The 27,499-nt window shown below is 41.5% G+C and overlaps 1 pseudogene; it reads left to right on the forward strand.

The window, feature by feature from the left end:
• The first annotated feature begins 6,170 nt into the window (after positions 1–6,170).
• On the forward strand, positions 6,171–25,694 carry LOC143641020 (LIM/homeobox protein Lhx9-like; annotated as a pseudogene).
• The last annotated feature ends 1,805 nt before the right edge of the window (positions 25,695–27,499 follow it).

Below are 27,499 nucleotides of genomic sequence, written 5' to 3' on the forward strand. Positions count from 1 at the left end.
CCATCTTGCAGAGGGAGACTGCTAGATTGCATTCCAGTAACATCAGCTTTCTAAAAAGAGGTGTCCCATGACCAGGGATAGAAAGTGTCTTCTTTTTGGCAATGGTAAGAATGTTTTACCTTATTTATTAATGAATTATACTTAATAGTTGGGTTCATTTTGACATATTCATAAGTGCATAGAACACAGTTTTCTCCATTTCAATCTCTAGTACTATCTACAACCTTTCCTCCACTTCTCCCTTCCCTGAATCCCCTCTCTCTTCTCCATTGGTCTTCCATTTATTTATTTATTCACTCATTTTAAATTTGTGTATTATAGGTGTATATAAAATGGAATGACTTGTGCTGTTGTCACACATGTACACACCACGATTTGGTCCTCTTTAGCATCTCCTCACCTACAGCATGCCCTTGAGGCATTGGATTCACCAATAAAAGTAGACTAAATATCTCTCCTCAGGGTTGACTCCTGTCAGTATGATGCCTCATGTTCATGAAATTTAAGCTGTCAACTCTTCTAAGACTGTTTACATTTTTAAGCTTATCTTTCAAGTCAGCTGAAATGTTTTGCCCTTCTAATGGGAATTTCTGATTATTTCAAGGTCAGGAGCATCATAGTTGTTAGTTCATGGTGATGTCATACCTTTTCTTCTTGGTATAAGATAAGGGCAATTGAATTGCCTACAGAACCATTTAGATCTTCTTTCTTCCCCGGCTTATGAAATAAAAAATAATGAAAAAAGAAGGGGGAACCTTAAAGGTCCCTTTATTGATTTTTCTCAAATAACACCTATTTCTGGAAAATGGGTAATATTTCCAATTATTGACACTGCAAGCCACCTTGCAGTGTTTTCCGTTAACAAAGAAATCCTATGTACACCAAGCAATGTGTTTTATAATTTTTAGAATACGAAGGAGGAAATTCAAACACATCAGAACACATTGATTTAGTTTGAGAATAAATAATAACTTGACTACTTGAGTGAATGTTAAATCCCTACTACCTAAAATATGTATACATCAATGTAAAAAAATTATAATAATATTAAATCATAAAATATATGCTGTACTAAATGTAATGTATAATATTGAATTACAAAGAACAAGGAAAATGCATTTAGGAAGGGAGGTTTTTTTCTAAATGAAAAGGGGGTAAAGCATAGGGAAAATATATATTTGAATAAATATATACTTGAATTAACATCTTCAATATGTGAGAAATGATTAGATAAAAACAGGAAGACTGTGGCACATGTATTATACAGTAGAGTTGATACATACAATGTCTAAAGAATCCGTAGAGCAGAATAATAAAAGAATGAATGACCCTACAGAAAAGTGAGCCAGAGATATGAATAGAAGACATTCATAGGACTAATAAATGTAGAAAGGAACAGGGCCAACTTCACTAGTATTCAGGGAAATACATATTAAAAGAGCAACACTGCAATTCTTTACCTATCAAATTGGCAAGACTTTTCTTTCATCAGATGCTTAAAGAAAGAAAAAAAGAATGATCTATTTCAACCCAGTAGGAAACACTAGTGAGGTTGAACTTCTGGAAAATGGCATGTTATATTTCCTTCAACAGGATTCCTGCCTGAGGGGATTTTTAAGGGCAATTTTATCTATTTTTAATGACAATTTCTAACATAAAAAAAATAGAGAATACATTAAGCCCCTAAATACCCATCAACTAGATTCAAAATTTATCAAGAGTCTAAAGCAATTTTGATCAAAAACAAACAAACAAACCCAAAACATAGTTTAAAAATCTTATCACCTAGGCCTGGAGTTGTGTCTCAGTGATAGAGCACTTGCCTAACATATGTGAGTCTCATGGTTTGATTCTCAGCACCACATTAAAAATATATAAAATAAAGATATTGTGTCCATTTAGAACTAAAAATATTTTTTGAGAATCTTATCACCTAATTTTGGTTATGATGTCAGTATTTGGTACATATCAAAAGCCATATGCAAACCATCTGCCCCTGCCCTTCAACCTCTAGATATCACTCTAAGGCAATAATCTAAGATTATTATTATTATTGTTATTGCAGATGTAAAGAATGGCAACAGAAAATAGCTTATGGGTTTAGTTTTCCCAAATGAAGATTTTGACTGTTTATGAATTGTGAGCAAAATAATTCCTCTGCTTTGACATGAGTTAGGATCATTCCAAGTCGTTGGGTACCCTGTTCTTTTTATAACTCTCCTTGTATCCAAAGGTTCTATATTCTAGGTGGGCCAGGGACAATGCACAGTGACTTGGTTTGTAGATCTGAGCTTCAGATGGCAGTAGTTTATCAATTCTCATTTGCTGACTTTGATAATCGCACATGGTAATGTAGGGGTCTTTGTAAAACTCTCAATGTTTGTGTTCCTGTTTTTATCATCAAGTAAGTTTATGGCAAGTACTAAGGCTCATCCTTCTAACTATGTGAACTAGCATTCCACAATACAGAGTTAGTGGAATTGGACAAACACCAATATTTACAAGTTTGTCATATGAAAATGATTATTATAACTAGATTCTTAGTTGTTTTATTTATATTCATATAAACTTGTGTGTTTTGAAGAACACACATTCCCAGAATTTCTTCTTTGTTTGCCTCTTTGTTTTCTGACACTTTTGAAAATTACAGGCAACTTATTTTTAAGACCACCACTCCGTCAGAGTTTGTGCCGGGCACATGCTCTTTGCATGGAATCTTTACTTTTCCCATGATTACTCTTTGCCTCCTTTTGACCCCTTGGTCCACACGGTGCCTGTCAATTTTCTCCACTGTAAACTTTTCCCTTTCATAATTACTAGTTATTTTATTGGGGAGTACTTAGAAACTGGTCACTTCCAAGGTTTCTGGAGACTTCTCCCCCTTCCCCCCCAGGGTATAATAAATTAAGGGGATTGATTTTTCACATTGTTTCTAACACCAAAGAATGGAGAAGCAGGGGGTTCCTGGGTAGGGGTGGGAACAGATTTCTGATGCTGTACTTCTTCCCTTAACTGGAAAAGGGCCCTGTCCTGGGCAGTTCTTCTGGCAAGTGAATGGTGATGTGCACTCTTCATACTTTGGAAGCTGCACTGTCCCCACAGATTATTCAAAGGGAAGAAGAGGGAGCTTTTATGCTAATAAAATTCAGGGTATGGTGGAACAGACCAGGCCCTGAAAACCCAATGTGCTCTCTGGGCCCAGCTCTGGTCTTTGTTTCAGTGAAATGCTGCTTCTCCAAAGAATTTCTTAAAGTCTATTCCACATATACAGTTCCACCATGAGAACCTAGTGGAGCTTAGATTTGATTCTCCACATAAGGTTAGAGAAGGAGGCTCTCTATCTACAAAATTTGATTATCCACATAAGGATAGAGAAGGAGGCTCTCTATCTACAAAATGACTTTTGGTATGCTGACTTACTCTGAGCACTTTGAGACCACACAGTTGGTAGCCAGAGGAGAAAGAACCTCTATCTCCTTTCTTGTATGTAACTGCTACTTTATCTTCTCTATATTCCAGCAAGGGCTTGAGTTTGTGGACTGACATCTGTCACAGTACAGAATTTAAAACTGAATGCTATTTTTCACTACCTTGCAACAATTAAGAGGTACTCCTGGATGCCAAAACTATTCTCTCCCTTCAGGGGGCAAAAAACAGATACTTAAATGTGTGTATGTAGGTGTTGTGGGATGGTGAACTTTCTGATCACATCTGTAGAACCTGATTTAAAAAAAAGGTTGTGGAAGAACCTACAACTATCTTTAGGCAGAGACTGTGTTGGCCCTACAATATCCAGTACACCCTGGACTTCTGGATGCCTTGATATGTGCCCCTGTGGGTGCTGCATTGACCCTTCTCTCCAAAACAGTTTTGAGGTTGGGCTGATGACAGGAGACAGTCTTAGGGCTCTCCTTCTTGGAATTATGTTGTAAAAGAGAATGTTAAGTCAGGAATTATGGTTTCTAGAGGCATTTGGAGCATCTGTAACTACCACATCCTCCCACCCGATTTGTATTCTGAAGTGTAAGCCTTGGTGTGCACTTAAGTGTGTGTGTGTGTGTGTATGAATCCACATAATTGTAAAGTACCTAAACCAGTTTCTGACTCCCAAAGAGTTTTAAAAACAGTGCTTTGGGCATAAATGAGTTGAGATGACTAGAGTGTTTTTCTTTTCTGGTGGGTATCGCCATCCATCCATTCCATGACCTCCTTGACTATCTTAGAAGCTGAAACCTGGAGTCTTGGTCTCTCCTGGCTGAAAACTGACCTGACAGAGATAAGGGCATCCTGAAAGAAAGAGCTGAGGAGGCGAGGATGGAAGAAAAAAATCGAGGGCGGGGAAGCCTAAAAGGTAACCTGGTGGGACTGATTGGCTAGCAAGACTAGTTAGTGAAGACAAGTGTTCGGGTAAAAAAGTGGCTCTGCCCCCGGTGCTCTGAGCCAGACATTTCGGGATTTGGAACGGAAAGGGGGCTCGGATTCGCCCTTCATGCTCTGTCCCTTAACGCGTCTAAACTGTTTGGCAAAGCCTAAGGGGCTGGCTGGCTTCCATCCCTACCCCGCCCCACGTGTCGCCCCCACTCCCACGCAGTTTTTTGCTGGCTTCTAGGATGCACACCCCCCCCCGCCCTTCGCGCCTATGGCCCACGCACAGCCAAAGAGCTATGATGGCACCCGGGGAGGGGGGAAGGCGGGTAGGAAAGGCGGGTAGGAAGGGGGGCACCATCATCCCGACCAGCATCCTAGAGCTGCCAATCTCACTGCTCACACCCCCTTCCCCACTAGCTCTGGAGCCTAGTAATATCCCGTGCCTCCCCATCCCCGGCTGTGAGGGGCGCACCTGGTGGGGGAGTGGGTAAAGAATTGATGGGGGCCTAGCTTCGCGACTCTCCCTCTACTTTCCAGCGGCCTGACTGCGCCCGGGGCGACAAAGCCCCTCGGGAACCTGAGACCAGGTAACATAGCCCCCCGCCCGGTCCGGTGTCTGGCTGCGTCCCTGCGAATACTCGTCTGCTAGGGTTTAAGTGCCGTTTTTTTTTTTTTTTTCTCCCGGAAGATTAATCGCTACCCCGCCCCCTATTAGGGGCTAGAGCTGGAGAGAAGCCCGGGGCCCCTGGGTTGGCCGGGTCACTAACACCGCCCTCGAGCTCAAAATACTCTTCAACGTGCTCGGTTAACGATGTCCAGCTTAGGAGCGTGGAGAGTAAAGGAAAGTTTGGGAGGGGAAGGCGGGGATGCGGTGGGTGAATGATCAATGGTTTAGCCCTGTTTCCCGCAGGAGATACCGCCCATTCACCGTCTATGCAGGCACCAACTGGCAGCAGCATCTTTTGGGTACCAGCTCCAGGAAAGCAAAAGCTGGCTGGAGGGCCTGAAGTCCAGGGCCCGCTGCAGTACTTCAGCCCCCCATTCCAGCCCCGGCTGCGCCCAGGTCTCAAGATGCTCTCGGCTTTATGAGGTTCAGTTACTGCCGAGTCCTCCATTAACACCTCCTCTGATTATTGAGAGGCTGGAAGGGCGGAACAGAGCCTCGGAAGCGTGCGTCCCAGCGCTAGGCCGCCTCTGTCTGTGCCCTCTGCTCATTCCTTCCTCCTCCGCTTTCCAATTTGAAAGCATAAACAGAAAATAAAAGACAGGTGGAGGGAGCTGAGGGTAAGAGGTGAGGGATTCCGGGTCAGTTCTTTGGAGAGAGAGGGACAGAGAGACGGAGAGATAATAATTTTCATCCAACAGTTGATTTATTCATCTGAATTTAACAGGGGGACCCTCTGCGAGAGACGTGGGAACTGGCCGGTACCTCTGGCCGCCACCTTCTGCACTCGCTCTCTACAACCGAATTCTTGGCGGGAATATCTGACATCTGGATATTAAGGTAAGATCCGGATGCGGGGGTTGCCCGGGCAGAGCACTTTTCTGTCCTTTGTGTGCGCCAGGCCCGCCTGGAGCTCCAGGGTGGTCTCGGGAGTCTACCCCAGAAAAGTCCGGTTTTGCTCAAAGTCGTCGCGTACTTGAGGTCTCGGGCAGGACCAGCGACGCGCCCACCAGATGGGAGGAGGTGCTTGGGGGACCCAGGCGGTGCTGCCCGGCTGACGCACGGCTTTTTTCCTGCCCTTAACCCTTGCCAGTGCAACCACCATTTAACTGCATGATCAACTCCTTTTGCTCTAAGAATGCTGAACGGCACTACTCTAGAGGCAGGTGAGTTTTCATATGCCAGGTTCCTTCTCATCTTTCTTGCCCTTTTCTTGGGCTGGCATGAATATCGAGTGTGCGTGTGTGTGCACGCGCGTGAGCGTGCCTTGATGAATGGAACGAAGAAGAATGTGTGCTTGCTTAAAAAAAAAATAAACTGGGGTTTGGAGGCTCGGAAATACACACCCTTGTTCACTGTCCTGATAGGGCAGGATCCTGAATCAGCGTTTTCTTCCTTATGCTTTTCTCATGAATGTCTTTGATTTTCCTCAGGATCCGGTGTTCTGGGCGCCGGGCAGAGGTCACGGTGCCACTGAGTCCTGAGTAGTCACTGATGTGAGGGAATCGCTCCCGACACTCCGCTGAGCTGTTGGGGGCGTCTCCTTGATCAAACTGATGGAAGGTGGGCTGGAAAGACTCCCATTCCCCCCTTGTAGGGTGGAAAACTGGCTTCACCCATCTTTTTGTTGTTGTTGTTGTGTTGTTTTCAATCCTATTCCAACACAGCGGTTTCTGCGCGTCATCTCCAGGGAGGCAGTGTAGGATTTATCCCTTTATTTCCGGGGAATGGGGAAGGTGATAGCCGGTGGCTCCACAAATCTCAGGTAAAAGGGCTTCCGATTCTAAAAGCGCAATATTTTTAGCCTTGGCAGTAGCCCTGTTGGAAAAAGCCTCAGGGGCCAAGGAGGACATAGATTTGAAGGGAGCAAGCAGCTGGTGGGTGGCTTTGAGGACGTGAATGGGCACAGAGAGTGTAGATCTGAGGGTCCTGACCCAGGAGTCCAGCCGAGCTAGCAGCATGCAAAGGTGCGCGGCTGGGCTGTGACCACGGGCTCCCCTCTCTAGGTAGGGGAACTCTCCCAGGGCCAGATTCACTCCCATTCTCTTGACCAAGGCTACTCTAGCAGGACTGAATCAGAGGGGCACCTGGGAGGCAGCACCAGTCGGGATCTGCCAACCTTGGTCTGAGGAAGGCTTGCACGTAGAGGAATCTCTGTCTCCACTCTGGAGAGAGAGGCCCGGGCACCTCCAGGCCATCTGCTCACCTCCAACACAGAGCAGTCGGGGCTTCTGAGGCCGCGTGGCACTACGCTCAGCATAGTTTCTGCCCTCAATAAGACGCTGATTTCTCTAGGACCTTGAGGTACTCCCGACAATGCTAAAGGCTGGACAGGATTTCAAGAGTTTCACCTTTCAGAGCAGAAGGGCTCTTAATAGAATCTGGGGGAAAGGTGGCACTTCCCTTTTTGTTCAAACTTAGGAACACAGGATCATTGTCTCCAAATTCAGGTCTAAGGAGACCTGAGTCAACTATGCTCTCAGATGCATGTTTACTGAGTTATTTTCCTTCCTCAACCCTAAAACCTCATCTTCTCCCAGGACAAAGCCATACATCCTTTTTTACTTCTCTTCTCCCCTCTGGGGAGTTCGATTCTACCCGGGCTCTTTTCCTAGGTGGGATTGCCAGAGCCCAGGACAAGTGTGTCCTAGTTTTGTTGACCTTAATGGAAATTCTAGAATCTAGAATTAATTCAAAATCTGCTGTTTCACTTGAGACTAGCCTCTCATTTTCCTGAATGTGGGAACATTAATCAGATGGGAGCAAAAAGGAAAAAGTACCTAGTGGATTGCAAATGTCCAATAGTGAAAGGACAGCGCCAGGCTAGGGATCTACCCCATTCTTTGTAATAGTGCTTAGAACTCAGAGAGGAGACTGGAAATCCTATTGGGGATGCGGGCCAAAAAGAACCTGGGTGCACCTGTCCCGTTGATGGAGGTGGGGTTTTAGCCCAAGAAATGATAAAATCTAGCACTCTAACTTTTATAGAACAGTTGCCAGCCATTGGGTTCCTGAGCTGTGAAAAGGGGGGATGCTTCCTCCCCAACTGCTGCCAGTCTCAGCCTCCTGATTGGGGAGTAAAAGGGTGCAAAGCTACAAAGATGCTCTCCTTATTTAAGTGCTCAGTGTCCTTTGAGAGTGGAGAGGGGAAGGGAAGGGCTCTCAAACAATCTCAGGGTTCCTAGACAAAACTGTTAGGATACTCCAGGTGACACACCTAGTTCAATTAGTAGGCTAACCTCCAACTCCCTTGGGCTTCTTCTCCAGCAACTGCCAATGGTTCCACAGAATAACAAGGACCTCCCAAACTCCAACAAATCCCTGCCTCACCCCAGCTTTCCACAGACTTCCTGCATTCACTGAACAGGAAGAATCCTGGCAGTTCCCTTCTTTATGGGAAGTAGCAAATCCCACTGGGCGCTGGAACATACAACCTGAGTTTTACAAGAAAGAGCCATCATACCTAGGATTCAACTGTGAAGCTGCTTGCTGGAGGTGCTCTGTCCTGCCTGTAACTAATACATGTTTTAAATATATGTGTTGAATAGATGAATGAGTGGATGATTGGAGGGCTTGCAGGACTTCTATGTTTGGCGTCCCTGGAAATTTCACAAAGTTCTGACTTTTTTTTTTCCCAGGAGTTGTTAAGCTTCTCCCTCATGAAGTCTTCAAAGTTTGTCTCTTACAAGAGTGCCTTGGTATTTCTTTTTTAATGTTCTTGCTGAGCAGGACCAAAATCCAACAATAAGCAAACCTATTTCCAACTACTCTTATTTCAAATGCGAAGGGATTTAGTGCAGAAGCTAGACAGAGTGGGTTGAGGTTCTGCATTTACTTTGTTTGGAGATTCCATGGGTTAATTGAAGTTCTTCTTCTGATAGACCCCTCCTCTTTCTCCTCCTTCTCAGGTTCTCAGTCAGTTTAGCTGCTGACTTTTGTAAGGCAATCTGCCCCTTTGTGAGTGGACCTGCTGTCTCTGAAAGGGCTCCTGTGCCCAGCCCCTCCTTAGGGGCCCTTCCTGTGTGCACGTGGGTTTGAAAAGCTCATTGATTTCCATCCAAAGGGGCTAATTACATTACTTACAGTAAATAGGTGTCAGGTAGGGCTGCCAAAGTAAGGGGGTGTCTCCAGCTTAGTTCACTTGATTGGCTTCATTTTTTTGTGTGAAATTGTGTTTTATGAGCTGTATTCTGGCACCCAGAGGACCTTAAAAGTGTCCAATCTGCAAATAACATTATTTTGGACCCTGAGGAAAAAAAAAAACTGAAGGGAAGCAGCAGAGTCTTGGATTTCATGGAAGAGGTAACTCCACCAGTCTCAGATGGTGGTGCATTGGGACAGGAAGTCAGGGTGCCGCTGAGGGTGTTTTCCTCCTTTTCTCCATTCCTTTCTTCCTTCCTTCCCCTCCTTCCTCTCTTCCATCTTTCCTTCTTTCCTCTTTGTTTCCTCCATCCCTTTCTTTCCCTCTTATTCTCATGCTTGCTTTTTCTTTCTTCCTCTCTTCCCCTTTCCCTTTCTACTTCTCTCCCTTAATCTTTCTTGATTTGGCTACAGTCTATGTCGGGCTTCCCAGGGTGATGGGATGGAAGCAAGCGGTTGGCTCTTCTAAAATCTCCAAGATGTGTCCAAGACCCAAGCTCTGATGTTCCTGGGCAAGTTGGCCGGAGTGATGGGAAACCCAGGCTAGCTACAGGGACCCAAGGAGGGAAGAGCGGCTGGAGTCCCTTCTCTGGTTAAGGCGGGGTTGGTTCCTGTCGCCGCGCCCCACTTCGGGCCCCTGAGGAGCCTCTAGCCTTTTGAATGAATCGACAATATATTAGTATTGTGGACACTTTTTAATGGGGCCGGGGAGAGGCCGCTGCCAACAGGAACAGAGAGCCACAGAACAATCCCACCTCTTGTGAGGAGCAGGTCTGCCATTCTGCTTGTCAGTTCTCACCTTCCCCTCCTCCACAGCAAGGAGTCCCTTTCACACCCTCCTGAGTGTTCGGTGTGCCCAGTTTTACAAGTGCCCCTGTCTTGCGAGGATAGTGGGAACAGCACGCACAGGGGCCGGCAGCGCGTAGTTCTATGGGAGCAGGCACCCAGCTCGCCTGAGTCCTGCCCACGATGACAAGATTCAAATGGGACATTAGAATCTCAGCAGTTTTCCTTCAGACTTGAATAGAGTAAGAGAGTAAATCATCCTGTGTACAAGTTTATGCCCTGTCCCATACACTCTAATGTTTCAAAGAAAAAAATATATATATACATTTTTGCCGAAAGTAAACTGCAGAAAAATTCCCTAAGTGCCTTTTCACTTTAGAAGACGCTCCAGTGCCTGGTAGTGTCGGGTATCCCAGGAAGGTGAGGCAAAGATACAACTGCTTCTAAAAGATGAGCTGAGGAAAAAGGGGTTGGGAAGAAAAGAAACATGCACTAAATTCTCCACCCCAGTGAGGGGCTTGAATTCCTGCCTAATCTTTATATATTGACAGTTTTGTAGACTGGGGATGAAAGTCCACAAGAAGGAAACCCAAAGTTTTGAGCTGGTTTTCTGTGTGCCCTGAGCTGGGGTACGGTCTTGAACTGAGATCAAATAGGCCAACTCCCTGCCTTCTGCGTCAGGACGGGGGACAATAACAGCTCCTTTCCCCCCTTTTAAAACAAGGACTCCTTTCCTCTTTAAAACATGACTACTGAGAACTCTTGGAACATGTGGTTGTGTGTGTGTGTGTGTGTGTGTGTCCTTGTGCACGCGAGTGTTATGGGGAGGTAAATGACCCCTCCTACTGCCCCCATCCCCCACCCCTTTGTAATGTTTGTCCCTGCTTGCCCATCACCAGGGGGTTGAGAGGAGTATGACAGGTCTTTGTTGTCTGAATAAAAATCTGTGGCAGCTCCAGGGAGAGAACTCCTCCTACTAAATTATCAAAAATGGGCTAGCTTTAGTCTCTTAACAAATTGGACACAGCTCCGGCAGGAGCAGTCCCCAACCCAACCTACAGGCACTGGGAAATTGCAAGCAGCCAGGGGCCGCTGAAAATAGCACTTCGTCTTCTTTCTTTGTGTTCAAAACTATTTTCTTTCTTCACCAGATTTTTGTTTTCCTCCCCACCCCCACCCCCGCTGCAGTTGTTTCCCATTAGTAACTCGATCTCTCGGAGCAGTAAGATTCGCCTTCGCCATTCCCCTCCGCCCATGTTTGTTTGTTTTCTGCACATCTCCTTCAGGGAGACGCCAGAGTCCCCCCACCCCGCCTATTTTTTCCCCCTCTTTCCCTCTGCAAGTAGGCCTATTTTCACTTTGTCTGACTCTTTCTTCTTTGTTCTCTGCCTCTTGCCCTCTGTCCCCTCGCACCTCTGCGTTCCAACATCGCGCAGCCCTCTGTGGTCCCTTTTGCCCCAGCACTCAGATGAGCTGAGAACACCAGGTGTGTGTTTATGGAAATAGTGGGGTGCCGAGCAGAAGACAATTCGTGTCCTTTCCGCCCCCCAGCCATGCTCTTCCACGGGATCTCCGGAGGCCACATCCAAGGCATCATGGAGGAGATGGAGCGCAGATCCAAGACCTAGGCCCGTCTGGCTAAAGGCACTCAGCTCAATGGCCTCAACGCGGTAAGAAACTGCCCCTCGGTGGCGGTAGCCGAGCGCCCCTGCGCGCTCGGTTAAAAGGAACTTCCATTCCCTGGCCTGGCGAGATTGGGAATGGTGCGTCTTAGGGACATCTTGTTGAAGATCTCTGGGTTTTCACCGGTCTACCTAGCTCTGCCGGGATAAGAAAAGTTCCCATTCTGACTTGAAATGCCTTTACTACTAAACCTCAAGCTCATTTCCCTCTGTCGCAGCTGCTCCCGAGCAAGTAGGGCGGTCAGGAGTGGAAGGAGAGGGGCGTCCTCTTCTGCAAACTACAAACTCCTTTCTCTAGTCTCCCCGAATTCCCGGGCGCCTCCCCAGCGAGGATCCCACAGTCCCCAGGGCAAACGGCGCAGGCAATAGTCAGACCGCTTGCTGCCAGGCGTCCCTGTGAAGAAGGAGCCCGGGTGAGCTTAGTCTCTGGACCAGAGACAGACCTTTGGAGTATACTCAGAAGCGACAGGTCCCTTTCCAATTCTCAGTACTCTCAGGGTTTGGCACCCCAAACCCAGAGATTTTTGTCTTCGGCATCCTGGCTCAGTTCCTCTATCCATGCAGAACTGCGTTTGGTTCTCAGGTGGGCGGGTGTCGTGTGTAGGGGAAAATTTAAAAATGCAGAGGAGCGAGGCACCCAGTCCAAAAGCAAGAACTTTCTAACCCTTAAACGAAGTGATCAAATACCACTGTTATTATTATTGGTAATAATAAAAGTCATGTTCTCTTAAAAAATACCAGTAATCTAAGTGTTTCCCTTTCCCATTTATAAACCGAAGGAAGAAAACTTACTTTAAGTCTCTGGAAATGATTCCAGCCAAACTGTGCTGTGTAGACCTTCTTGTATCACACTGAGAATTGTAGCTAAAACTTCCCCAGGAGACTGACTGCTCATGCCCGGCCAGTGGTGTTTTGGATCGCATCAAATAGCCGAGTGTGTGCATTTGTCTACATTTGCAACACTAACTCAGTGCAGTCCCCAAATTGGAGTAAAGGGGGAAACTTTATTTTTCCGCAAAAATATCGTGTGGAAGTCCAATTCATTTCTGCTAGTATTGAGGAAAAGATCCAGATATAACTCTTTTTTCCTTCTGTGGTTATTCTATTTAAAACTAAAAAGCAGTAACCAAACCCGAGGCTAGGCTCCTCAAGGTGAGCTTAACACCTTGGTTATCTGAGTTAGATCCAGGTGGGAAGCTTAATTTGAGCACCAGATTTTCAGGACAAAGTTCTCTTGTGTTTATGCTGATGCCAGGGAAAGAGGGATTGTGTATAGGAAACTGGACATTGGTCCTTCTTTAGGAACAGTCACTTCACACTCTTAGCAGGAACAGGACCAAACATTCTGAAAATGGAGAAACAGTAGGATCTGCTAAATATATCCCAAACAAAACAGAACTGACCAATTTAACAGCCCGGGTATTATATTCTCTCCCTGGCTTTTGATTTCAATGTTAAGTCTGTACAAATTTAGAGAAACTGAATAGCAATATTATTGTTTTGTGCAAACACAATCTGTGCTAGTTTAAATTTCCTCTTCACTTCCTAATTATAAGTTCTGTTTGATTTTTTTTTTGTATTTTCGAAAGCCAGTTTGTAATTATCTCTAATTTGACAACCCTCACCAAACTATAGTAAATAGGCTCTCTGTTCTTTTAAAGCTAGGATTGGGATGGTTGGTATGTCTTTAGTTTTGTAACAGTAGGAGGACCGATGCCAGTTCATGCCAACTTGGAAGATAACTGAGCTGCAAAGGTAGAAATTGCAAATGTTTTTTCCAACTTTTGCCGTTGAGCTGTGGCCCCTGACCCTAGCCTCTCTCCGGCACTCTGCACTCGCTTGCGCCCTGGATTCGCGCAGCCTAGCGGGGAATCCCGCATCGTGCGGTGACGCCAGGCGCTCTCCTCAGCCTTGTGTGTGCTTGCTTTGCAGGGCATGCCCCCTCTCAGTCCCGAGAAGCCGGCTTTGTGTGCTGGCTGCGGTGGCAAGATCTCAGACAGGTACTACCTACTGGCCGTGGACAAACAGTGGCACCTGAGGTGCCTGAAGTGCTGTGAATGTAAACTAGCTCTGGAATCTGAGCTCACCTGCTTCCCCAAGGATGGTAGCATTTACTGCAAAGAGGATTACTACAGGTACTCCCCGCAAGTACACCTTCCTGACACCAAGTACGGCTGGCTGGCGAGGGGCGGGGTCACCTGCCGGATTCTGGAGTCCCCTCTTCATCCTCCACATTTTGCCCCTTCAGGGTACTGTTATCTTTCTCCAGACCCTGGGGAATTTACAGCATATGCCTTTAAGCTGCACTTCCCTGGATGTCTGGTGAGGATGGATGACAATAGACACCTAAGGTCTAGCTAGAGCAGTTATCAGTGACTACCATGCACTCCCTTCTCTTCCCAGATCTATTGACAGAACAGGGAAAAATCTGGGATAGAGTGAATGGGCTGGTCTCAGTTAATTATCTGAGACTTGAGTGGTTTTTTTTTTGTTTATTTGTTGTTGTTTTCGATTTTTTCCGCTTACTACAAACTGAGTAACTTGGTGCCTTGGAACTGAACTGGTGGCCCTGGAAGCAGCAATTGGATAGGTGGCAGATGACCTTGTAAATGACTATGAAAAAGAATAAACCCCACTGCCAAAACCCAAGTCATTCAGTTGCCGATTTCCCTTTATGGCTATTTAACACTAGACTAGAGAGAAAACTCAGCATCAGGCATGCTTATTGATTCTTTCTAGTTGTTTCTGAATTGGAAAAGACAGAACTATGTATAGGTAACCTAGCTCAACACTTAGCAGATGGGAGGTGGTTAAAGAAGAATAACCTTTCTCTACAAAATTGTCATTTCCTGAGGCTGGCTGTATGTTTTCAGGCACGCTCAAATGTGCAGGCATAATAATAATACCTTCATTCAAGACTATTTTGTAGTCAATGAAGCTGTTCACTTGGATTTGCAATTTAATATTCTTTCAAAGTGCTGTGAACTAGCTACTGCAGGTTTTTGTTTGCTCTCTCTTTTTAGATCCAGAGAAAGAAACTGAAGCTTAGTACCCAATTTTCTGACTTTAATATATGGGTCTTTGTCCTGGTTCACCAGAACCAGAACAGGTAAATGAGCAAATAAATTGATGTCGGAAGTGGGCCCAGTGACTTGTCCTACTGGAGCCCTCCCAAGTCTCAGTCTTTGGCTACTGCAGCCAAACCCAGGTATTGCATGTGGAAGTGGCTTGTCCTTAGATCAACAAGTACCCTGACCCCTCTGTTTCCTTCCAGAAGGTTCTCTGTGCAGAGATGTGCCCGCTGCCACCTTGGCATTTCTGCCTCTGAGATGGTCATGCATGCCTGAGACTCTGTCTACCACCTGAGCTGCTTCACCTGTTCTACCTGCAACAAGACTCTGACCACAGGCGACCATTTCAGCATGAAGGACAGCCTGGTGTACTGCCGCGCCCACTTCGAGACCCTCTTGCAAGGGGAGTATTTTCCACAGATGAGCTAAACGGAGCTGGCGGCCAAGAGTGGCGGCTTGGCCCTGCCTTACTTCAATGGCACCAGCACAGTGCAGAAGGGGCGGCCTTGGAAGAGGAAGAGCCCAGCGCTGGGAGTAGACATCATCAATTACAACTCAGGTGGGCCGGCATCCTTACACAGTGAAGCTCAGGTCACCAGGTTGTCAGGAGGATTTAATAAGGCCCCTTCCCTTTTCAAGATCTGCCTGCAAAGAGGGTACTTTGTCCAAAATGCCCGTGTTCTCAATACAACTTCCTCTCAATCTGAAGGAAGAGAAAAAGGGAGAGAGGAAGAAGGAAGGAAGAGGAAAGGAGTGGAAGAAGAGACACAACACTTTATTAAGGCTGCAGCAAAAAAAAAAAAAAAAAAAAAAAAACACATTTATAACTATGGGGCTATAGTGATTTCCCCCCAAACAGGCAGAACCAAATCCTTGTTGCCCATTAGTTAATGAGCCCATTAGTTTCTGGCTCCCAGTTGGAGCAAAACAGCCCCAAGGCAATTCCTTTGTGGAAGCCAAATTATAGATCCTGGATGAGGTTTTCTTAAATACTGAAGGCGGGGAGGGACCCAAAACTTCAGAGCCTAACCCCAGTCTGTCTAGAGGGGGCAGAGGCTGTGGTCACCAGCCCAAACTCAATCAGCAACACAGTTGGCAAGTGTTGAAAAACTGAATCCCTGATTTTGGCAAAAAGCAGCTGTAGGGGTAGGAAGCACTCTCCATGGCTGAGCTGGCCTGAGCCTCTGGTAGGTCAGGGTATTCATCCAGCCTACTCATTCCCTGTGTGATAGACCAGCCAGATATCAAGACCCCAGACCCCTGCCAAATGAAAGAAGCTCCAGGGCAGGCCCACTGGGGAGGCTTAGTAGTATCTCAGGCTGCTCCTTTGTTCTCCACCAGCCCCATCTCTTAATTAAAAACAAAGTGCAGGCAACAGGCTGAGAGCACACTTTCCTCCATGCTTTAGGGGCATGCCTATCATTTATCAGTCTGTCCCACACACATACATCAGTGTCCCATTTTTGGTAGCCTTTCCCCATCCTCCATCCCCCAGGTGACTATGTTGACAGGACTGGAAGACCATTATCTTACACTGAGTATCACAGAAACTCCTCTCGTGAGTCCCAAATGCTGGGAAAAGGGATTCCAGAAAGTCCTGGCTCAGTTTGGGGGAGTTTAATGACTTTGACTCTCTGGCTTTGCTTTTCCTTGACCCTGGCCCTGGCCCAGGCCCAGGCCCAAACCTGTCTGGGAATCTTGGCAAGCAGGAGTCTCAGAACAGGGGAAACCATTCTCCTGGGAGGAATCTTGGGAACCACCTAACTGTGGCAACTCTATAATCATGACCACCCCAGATACCCTGGCAAACCATGAAGCAAAATCACACCTGTTTTTTCTCTTCCAGCCCTTATATCTGGTGTGATGCTTGATGTTGTTGCTTAATGATAAAGGAATGATGCTCAGCCAGTTAGGTGGTTTGTTTAAGGTCACACAGCCAGTGTGAACATGGGAACTAGTAGAGTTTGCAGAGGAAGCCACATGGGATTAGCAGGCATTCTTTCAGCCCTCTCCTAGCTTCTCTCTTGGGGTTCCCCTCCCAACTGCAGAGGAGAAATGTTTTTGGGCAGGTGCAGTGGGTGTCATCTCAGGGATAAGGAGAATGCAGAGCCCATCCAAGCTGCTTTTGTCCCTAGCGGGACAGTGGGTCTGTGGACCAAGGCAAAAGGGCTGGCAGTCTCCCGGGACTCTTTTCACCAAGGTTGTTTTGCATGAGGAATGTGGGCATAGTACTAGGTTTTGGCAATCTTTGGCAGACACAGCCCACAGCACCCTTGCTCTGGCCCCTGCTGCGCTGGGGCAGAGGTTTTGATTAGGGGCCACTTTGCCTGGTGCACACACTTCATGTCCTTTGATGTGTGGTCCCTGGGGCAGAACAGGCAAGGCACTAATTGTTCTTTATTAATTGAAGATGACATTGGAATCTCAAGCCACTCACCAAGGCCTTAATGCCCTAATTAGAGAGAGAAAGAGAGAGAGAGAGAGAGAGAGAGAGAGAGAGAGAGAGAGAGAGAGATGCTGTGGGGTGGTGGGGGGCAGCTAGAGGAGAGAGAGATGGACTCATACATAAATAGCTGGTCCCTTGGACAGAGGAAATCTCTCAGCCTGATAAAAGTACAGAAGGGTGGAGATTTCTAGCTAAACTGTGGGCAAGTCTGGCTTTTCTCTAGTTTATTTAATCTAATTAGCTAAATTTGATTTTGCCTTGAATCTTACTTTATGTTGAAAGATCCAAGAAACTTTAGGAACAATAGAATTTAGCTTCTCTTACTTCTCTGAAGAGAATTAGAATACATATATATTTCCTAAGAAGAACGAAAACCTTTCTGAACTAATTAGATCTTTAGTTTGCAAATTAGTGCTGGTATACATTGTTGAGAAAGTTGACAGTCTTACTCATGAAAGAGAAAATTTGCTCAGACCCACTAACCTGAAGAGTTTGTGCATCACTCACTCAACTATATCCACTCCATCTTTACTGGACTTTTTCCAAGAGATGTGAGTAAATAGTATACATTCGTTAAAATTTGTTAGAAATAAATCTAGAGGAATTTTAAGATGCCTGATCAGACATTACCCACTCAACACACACACAAAATTTAAAATAGTATTTATGAATCTAGTGCCAGTTTGTTACAAAACTAGGGAAAGAAACCCCTTAGTAAGTTAAAATTATGTGAAAATGTAGAAAATAAAACAGACCCCACAGTTTTAACTCACTATTTTATTCTCCTTTGAATTTTAGATCCCCATTTCTGCTTAATTATAAACAAGCCTAATTCAGGGCAACGTTGATATGAAATGCAATATAATTTAGAGATATGTTTTCAAAAATATGTATGCAAAACATATTTATCATTCAGAGATTCTTAAAGAAGATATGAAACTTGCAGAGGTCAGTTAGTTCTTGACATAAGACAAAGTCCTTTTAATGAGACTTTTCCTAATTTAGTTTATTCTTCTTTGTGCAAATTAATTGGGCAGATATTTTTGAAGGAGACATGGAACATTTATCTGGAAAACTGGATTGGAATAAAGTCCTCCAGGGGTGAGAAGAATTAGTTTAGGATAGACAGGTCCTGTTTGGGTAATTTATCATTAATGAAGAGACTCATTTCTTGGTCACTCCTTAGAAACTCTTTTCCTTAGGTTCTTTCTACCTAAACTTCTGAAGTTCCTGATTGTTGTTAAATTAGCCTGGCACTGACCCCTAGTGGTCTCTCAGGAATCAGTTAGTTCTCAGAAGGCTACAAACCTTCAGAAGAACATAAACTTACTTGATGTAAGTGACCATCTCATAAGTGACTGAAAATAAAATATTTATATCTTCTCATAAATGTTAGCAATTCTGGATGTGTATTTACAGGTGGAAGTTTGAGGCAATTTTTAATCCAGAGAGGAAGGAAAATATCCCTCAAACTTTAGAAACAGGCTATGGGGGGAACCCATTCATTTGCAATTTACATAATATATTTGTAGTTAAATGCAAATAATTTATGGAAATGAACTGAATTACTCCGTGGAAAAATATATTTCTCTATTAAGTTGTATATGTAAGTGAAAACATAGTCATATGAAAGTTGTATGTGGTAATATATGTTGAAGAAAGACCTGACAACCTATCTTTTTTATACCCTGAATTGTATATTTCATGTGAAAACAAGCTCTACAATTATAATTAATGCACTAAAATGCTCTGTTGAGTTTTAAATCAGCAATAATGGACACAGAGTACATATTCAGGAAAGCAATTTCATCAAATATTACTGCAATTATTTTTAATAAAATTCATTTTAAAGACTAGTGATTGTATAGCTAAACTGGGAATCATATTTGTTTCTAAGAAATATTACCATGTTGGAGGAGGAATGGATAAAGGAATTATTTAAACACCAATTTAAGGCTTCTGTCCCAAGTGTAATTTTCAATTTGATGTGTCATTCAGGAAAAGTTACTCACTTACGATAGGAATGAAATTCTTATTTGAAGAAGCCATGGATGATATTGTGTCCCTCTTTGTCCATTTTGTTGTGGGTACATTTATAATCTGGCTGTGAAATATGGCTCAGTTTACTGAAGATAAGTATGGTTTTATAGTAGGTCATGAGTTGCTGTTTCATCCATTTGAGGATATAAAGGTACAACTCTATAGACTATTTGAAGCTGACATATCCCCACTGGGCTGAAATAGGGTAAAATGTAAAGTATATTCTCTCTGCTATCTCTGGGTATATGTTACCATTTCTGGCAGGCTTAAGAAGTTTATGTTTTACATTTGAATGTATATATCAGAGTTGCATTCCGTCCAGATAATTTTGATTTTGCATTTGCTTGAAATTTTATTGATGAACAAAGCATTTTAAATTTTGATTGAATCTTGTTGAGTTTCTATCCCACTGTGTGACTCGGGAGTTCCAGAAGTGAATGTGAGACAGTCTTTTCCCAAAAAGAACTCACCTGTGATTTGCAGAGTGTGTCTTCCCATGTATATATCTCATGGAAGTACAAGTCTAGGATACATTGGTTCCTGCTTAGTCTTATTACATCAGGGATAATTTCTTGTCAAATGAGATTTGTACGCAGCTGGTCTCTGTTGATGACTGTTCAACTTGATATTTTCAAATGTGCTAGATATTGTTTTAAAAAAAGTAGTTCTAACCAGAGCAAGCAGGCAGATAACATTTTGGAAAGCTGAAGGAAAAAAAAAAACTAGTATAAAGAGATGCCTCACTTTTTTTGTTTTTGTGGGTACTGGAGATTTTTGGAAGGATTCTGGTACTCCCCACCCCCTTCAATTTTTTTTTCTCTTCTGAGTGACATGATCAGGTTGATTTTTAAATAATGCATTAAAATGCAGAATGATGAAATTTGAATATGTATCAGATACATACATGAAATAAGGGCTTAAGGAAAAAAATTACCCTGTGCTTGAATTTGCAAATTTGGCTGAATCTGTAAATATTTAGCAAAATGTTTTCATTCTGCAGTCGTATTTCCTATACAGAGCCAGCAGGTTTTTGGAATGACCTTTTAAGTGTGCAGCTTTACATCCTGGGAATGATGACTTTTTAGCTGGTTTCAAAGACTGATTTGTTTTGCCCTTGGTGCCAAAAAGAGCTTTCCAAGGGAAGAGAAGATGCCACCCTCTCTCTGCCAGCCGAGCCAGTGGTACACATCACATCCCACACACACACATCCAGAGCACAAGGAACCAAGACGTGAGATTGGAAATATGCACTATCAGTGCCTCTCAGCTGTGAGCTGTGGGGCATGCTTCAGGCATAAACTGAGTGAGGAGAAGGCTGGGCTCATTTTCTTTCAGAAATATTTATTAGAATAACTCCAACGGTACAGTATTTTCTTCCTAGCATAGCTTTATGCTAATCAGTTATAGGTGAAAGCCCTCAAACATAATATTCTTAGGATTACATAAAAAGTTTGCAAATATTTATTTTCTAACATCTCCCCATTTTAACCACTTTCCTCTTCCCCATTTAGAAAGCTCTAGGAATATGAAAAAATTTAAAAATTATAAGTGACTTAAATTCTTTCTTAGTTGGTGGGTTCTCAGAAAACTTCAGACTTGATAGGTGAAATACTTGTTTTCCATGTCTTTTATGATAAAAAGCTGTGCCTTCACATAATTACATGTCTTTGCAGAAAGAAACAAAAAATGTAGAGTCTCAAATTGTCCAGTCTTGAAGATATAGATGTGGGCAGTGAGGTGCTGGTATATGTAAATATGTTTCTTCCCTTTGCTCTTGTCTCTCTCTCCTGTGCCCTACTTAGGGTTTATTCATTTCCCCAAAGGTTTTTACCAACCATCAAGCAAAAGGGAGGATTTATCTAATATTTTTTCCTCTTAGGTAAATTTTTATTTTGTCCACATTAACAGACAAATTTGGCTGATGGTAGCAATTAAGTTCTTTCTTTTTGTCTAGAGATTGTTCATAATTGAGTTGACAGCCATTTTCTTGGTCACTTTATTATCATAACAGTGTCATTAGCCCACCGTCATTTCCATTAATGCAGGAGTTTCCACTGAATAGTTGTTTTCCCCTGTTACTGTAACAGGTTGTAATGAGAATGAGGCAGACCACTTGGACTGGGACCAGCAGCCTTATCCACCTTCTCAGAAGACCAAGCGCATGCGAACTTCCTTCAAGCACCACCAGCTCCGGACCATGAAATCCTACTTTGCCATCAACCACAATCCAGATGCCAAGGACCTCAAGCAACTTGCTCAGAAAACAAGCCTGACCAAAAGAGTTTTGCAGGTAAGACACTTCCATCATTGGCTTTGCATACATCTCCCATCCCCTTGCCAGTAAATAGTTCTCTTCCCTGCTTGGCTTGATGTGGCTATTTCCTACTCTGCTTCTTCTTAGTTTATCTTAGTTATTTCCCTAGAGGGTAAACTGAGACTTGCAGGGGCTTCCTGGAGGGTACTCAAAGAGAGATCCAGGGTCTTACAAGATGCAACCACGTTCTCCCTACAGATAGGTAGATGGGTCTCCAAAACCAGCTCAGCTTGCCGCACTCCTGTGCAAATGCAAGTGTTGTCATTTGCATAAGACATGGCTCTGGAGATTTCCATTCATGTTAGGCTCAGTGCTCTGATTTGTGAGGAATCTGCTAGCACTGTCCTACTCCATTGAGTTCTTGGCAGCCTCTCTCACATTACAACTTTCCAAATTCAGGCAGGCTTTTCCCCCAACTGCCCAAAAGCTAAAAGTTATGCTAGTATCTCAGCAAATATTGGAGCAAATATTTTTTTTTCATTTTAACAAACCATTATTAAAAAGTGGGAGTTAGTTCTGCTAATTGCTTCCTCAAATTCATCATGGTAAGAATATAAGGCTATGAAATTATAATGGGTTGCCGTGAGTCTCCTGTGATCTTCTCTCATTTCTCAGTGATGAATAGCAGACAGTTTTAATTCTGGTACATAGTCTCTGGCTATTTGGGGTCTGTGGCCCTGGAAGAGTTTTTCCTATGTGAAAAATACTTACTGGATGTCAGACTCAGGGATATCTTAAACTCTATTTCAAATGACGTTCACTTCCTATGAGTGGTTCTTACTTTGCAGTAGTTTTAGCAGACCTGCTTCTCCTCATTCTCATAAGACAACAGTCGAGGAATGAGGGCATATCTTCCCTGATTTATCTCTGTGCTTTCGTTTCATGGTATCTCCATGTGAGCATCAGTTGTCCCAAGTGGCATTGGTTAATGCTGGGAGGAGACACATGCAGTAGAGAGAACTATAGTATTTTGAGTTACTGTCTTACGAAAGAATGAGGAAAAAAAAGAAAGCACCCTTTCCCTCTCAAGAAAAATAAACAATTATATTTAAAGGAAATATATCAGGAAAAAAAGAGATAAAAGATAAGTTAAAACAAAAAAGGAGAGAAAGAAAGAGAGAGAGAAAATATATATATATATATATATATAAACATCGGTAAAGAAATCAATTGGGATTGGTTTGCAGGTTTGGTTCCAAAACGCAGGAGCCAAATTCAGAAGGAACCTTTTGCGGTAGGAGAATGGGGGTGTTGATAAAGCTGATGGCACATTGCTTCCGGCCCCGCCCTCAGCAGACCTGACCAATCCCACTATCACTGTAGTGACATCTGTGACCTCTAACATGGACAGCCACGAATCCGGAAGCCCCTCACAAACTACCTTAACGAACCTTTTCTAACATTGTTTTTTTTTCTTTTTAAATTCTTCCTCTTCTTCTTCTTATTCTAATTATTATTATTTTATTATTTACAAGCCATTTTTTTTTCTTCCTTCTAACCCACAAAATATTTGGGGAATAAAAATAACAGCTTGGTGTGTAGCATCTGCAGCCACTTGGCAAGTGAGTTTACAGTATTGTCTCCTTTAAGTGAACATATTTTGTCTACAAAGTATATTTGGATTTTTTTTTTCCTTTAAACAATTAGGTCTTTCAATTGGTAAGGGGAGCTTTTGAATCATTCTAATAAGTGCCTCTTAAAATTTTATGTTACTTATTTCCAGAATCTCGAAGAAAAAAGTTTAGAGTGATATTATTTGGGTAAATAATCATATTCCTGCTTAAGTGATTAGGTTAAAAATGAACCAGGTAATTAATTAGTTATTTTTAAAATCTTGCAATTGTATATGTGATTATGAAATTTTGAAAACTTCACATTTTTAAAATTTTATAACTGAAAGAATTATTGAGTATTGCTATTTCTTACCTGAACTCTTGATTCAAATAAGGAATATGATTAAGCAAAAGCATTAATAAGAGCAATTTTAAATAGCATTGATTAGTTAGGTGGGAAATTACTCCACGAATGTGACTTTTCCTTCTTGTAGGGATGTACCACCTAAAAACCTTCTTACTTAGTTCTTTGTTTCTTCAATATTTGAAAAATACCTAAACTCCCTGTAAAACTCCTATGAAAATTCCACATAGAATTTGAAATTCTATTCTTTTGATCTCCGAAAGCTAAAAGAAAAATCAACTGACAACAGTAAACACAACTCTGAAAATATTCTTTCTACCTTACCTTTTTTCCTAGGGAAAATGGAAATAAGCAAAATATGATTTTTTAAGAAGTCAAAAAATTGGTATGATTTAATTAATATCTCTATGAATTGGCTTCAGTTGTACCATGATATTGTATCTGGCATTGTTTATGAATAATGCTTAAAAAAAAACTCAGTAAATTTAATACCAACAATGAGAATTCTTTGGTTTTGTTTTGCTTTATTTTATTTTTGCATAGTTTGATTACTTTATCTCTCTCTCTCTCACTCACACACACACACACACACACACACACAAACTTTTCTGGCATTAGAGATTTGAAATTAGTAGTCTTAAAGTAGATAAACTCAGAAGCCTTGTGGATGCTGATCTGAATATATTTCCTAGTTTACAGTAGCTTTTTATTTTCCTTTAATTTAAGGTAAAATCTTAATGGTCTGGGCAGTGGTGAATGTTCATCTATATGCTTCTGTTGTAGTTAAATACCAATTAGATTGTGGATTTCCTAAAAAAAATAAAAAAGAAGTCAAGATATATGTCTTGCTTTAGTGGATTGTTAAGAATAACTTTGCACATATTTTCCACTTTTTGGACCCCTTAAATCTCCTCTGGTGGTCTGAGTGGCTGTTTAATAGATTTTAAAGGTGTCCTTCTGGCTGTATAAATGTGTGGTTACATATTGACAGTTCACTGCCCACATTAAAGTGCATTATTGTAACTTTTGCTCAGGGTCTTTAGAAAATTAGCACAGAGAGTAGCTTATTTTTTAAAAAAAGAAGATGGAAGATAAGTTAACACTGTAACAGAAGAAAGGTGTGATTGCCATTATATATTTAGCAAGTGTGGTTATCATCTTACATGGAGCTTAAATCTTGACTTTTCATATTTCTATTACATTTTGGGCATTTACCACTAACCAGACCAAACAACCTTGGTAAGGCTGAGATCTTATTAATACAATTTTACAGGTAAAATATTGATACTTATAAATTTTCTTCTTTGACAGAACAATATATGATACTCTAGATCTACTTTATCAAGTAGACTAATTATAACTCAGTTCTCCTATGTGCCTTATGATATAACTTAGAAGTAAGTTTGTGAAAAATCAGGATTATATGTGTTGTTTGTTAAATTAACTGTTTTAAGCCCTTTTGACACCTCACTAGTTTTGTACTGTTTTACCTCTTATTTCTGAAACTCTTTTTATGGTGTATCCTGTTAGAGGGGACAAACATGTCATAGAAAGCAGTTGTGCACTCTTTCAAATATAGTTGATAAATTCAATAATCTTATATATTGAGCTTCGTGTTTATAGTACAGTAAGTGGTCTAGCAAAATTGTCCATGTTTCTTTGTTTATTGATAAATGCATTGTATATAAACTATTTCCCCTAAATATTTATGGACCAAACAATTGTGATATATCCTATTAAATTTGTGTGAATAAACCATTTTGAATCTAAGGAGTTTTATTTACCATAAGTTTTATTTAAGTTTACCTGTTCTAGTGTGTTTTCAATATCTGTATGTAAAAGGCATTAAAATGGTAGTGGAAAAATTTTTAAATATTCAAATATACAACTAGTTTTTAAATTTTCAAACTTCTGATTCATATTAAATGCACACACCATTGCATATGCAGTGTAAATCAATCTTGAAGTACCTTTAAATATATGTGCTTATAATACAAGTAATGCCCCATGGATTTAACTCAGTCCAATTTTCAGAATAAAAAAATTAGCAGATAAAGTAACTGCATGAAAAGAAACCTTAAATATGATTAAGATTTAATGTTAGGTCTATTGAGCACAAATGGATATTTGTAAATCTAAATAGAAATTGCAGACCCCTAAAAGCCAAGTTGCTCTGTAGTTAATAAATTGTCGCTATGATTTTTCTCAGGGAGAACAAATCTTGGGGCATTACAGCCAAACATCCCGACGTTTGAAAATTCCCTAAAGTATTAAAAGAAGGGGAAAAGTTTGATCGGAAATCCACTGCAGTGAAGACAAAGACACTATTAGGTTATGATAATCATACTTTTAAAAACTTAATGAGCCAAAAGAGAGAGAGAGAGAGAGAGAGAGAGACATAAATGTCATTTATTGAATGTTAACAAAACTTCTGTTCTTTATGATGTCTAACACATATGAAGGCTTAAAATTATGTGATTTAAAAACACTAGATAAACCTGTATTAACCAGAGCAACCTGGCAGTAATATGCCCACCCCATATTGGAAGAAAATTATTATTGAAAAAATTCCCACACATTTGTCAAGCAACAATAGCTGTAAAATAAAGTCTAAAAACATTCATTTCTCCTGCTTGCTAATGTGTATTAGTTCTATCTGTTAATGGCATTTTCCAATTGTAAATTCAAAGAAAAGCTATCACTCATTTAAGAGTATAGGGATCAAACCCCAGTAATTTTAGTATTATTGTTTATTACTTCCTTTTTAAACAGAAGTCTCTGCATGCACTTTTACATCTGTCACCTCTAGTGTACATCTCTGTAATGATGACTTATCTTTGCTGTTTCTTGTATGATAAATAGCTTTCATTAATAAACATTTTATTTGATGCAAACATAGTTAACTTTATGTTAAACATACACTGTTGGAATTAATTTTGAACACTGTCTTAAGGAGGCAACACAGTACATTCACAACTTGTTATAGTTAGGAAAAACTCCAAACAATTTAATGAAGTTTAATTCTGGTAGTCTAGGGTAAGATTACTTACCTGCTTTTATTTCTTTATTTTTTCATGACTTATTTTCATTTGTTTTATTCTACTGACACATGTATTAAAAAAAAAAGCAAACCCAAGTTATAACATAAATAAAACTCAGTATAAATTATTGTGTAAAATTTCAACTTTTTTTAGGGTAAAATTTATAGATTCTCTGTGAGTTTACGTGTTTTCTATGCAATGAGCAGATTTATTGAAGTATACAATATGTTCTGAACTATGAAAAGATCCAGTCTTTGCATAGTTCAAGATAATTATGATATTACAAACAAAGGAGCAAGTGGGAAGTAAAACACATATTTAGAAATGAGGTTTTTTTAATTGTTAAAGAGAGTATTTGAAGAAAGAATTTTTTAAACTATTCCTATTTAGTTGTAAATCCAAAGCATATGTTAAACAAATTAACATATAAAATACTTTCCAGAAAATTTTTCATTATGATGAAATTTTTATTATATACAAATGAACCCTATGTAAATGATGTAACATTTTACAAAAAACAGACATTAATTATTTCACTTACATATATTCTCAGAATTTTGAATGTTTTCTTAAATGCTTTCACTTCCTGAATACTAAAAAAGAAAATAATTTAAGAGAAACAGTGACTTACAACTACTACTACTACTACTACTACTACTACTACTACTAATAATAATAATAATAATAAAGCAATGCACCATGACAAGCAGACTATTTTGAGTGATCATGAAACATGTTGGTTTTGTCAGCAACTTGAATGTTTATGCCTCATTGGAACCTCACCTATGGCTCTAGCAACCTAGATAGATTTCCCAACACATTTTCAGCCAGTTAATTCAAAATTTTATCCTATAAGCTTTGCCTTCTTTCCCTGCTCTGTCACCTATAGCAGTTTCATTTAGAAATATTTTGGAAACTTGCCTGGTTTTACAGACCTTTAAATATTTGTCTCGAATGTGAAATTCGGGAAGAGACCAAAGAAGGAAAGAACGTAACTGAAATTAGACATCTGAAAAAAATAATACAAATT

The sequence above is a fragment of the Callospermophilus lateralis genome, unplaced genomic scaffold (genome assembly GCF_048772815.1).
Source record: "Callospermophilus lateralis isolate mCalLat2 unplaced genomic scaffold, mCalLat2.hap1 Scaffold_82, whole genome shotgun sequence".
NCBI classification, from domain to species: Eukaryota; Metazoa; Chordata; class Mammalia; order Rodentia; family Sciuridae; genus Callospermophilus; species Callospermophilus lateralis.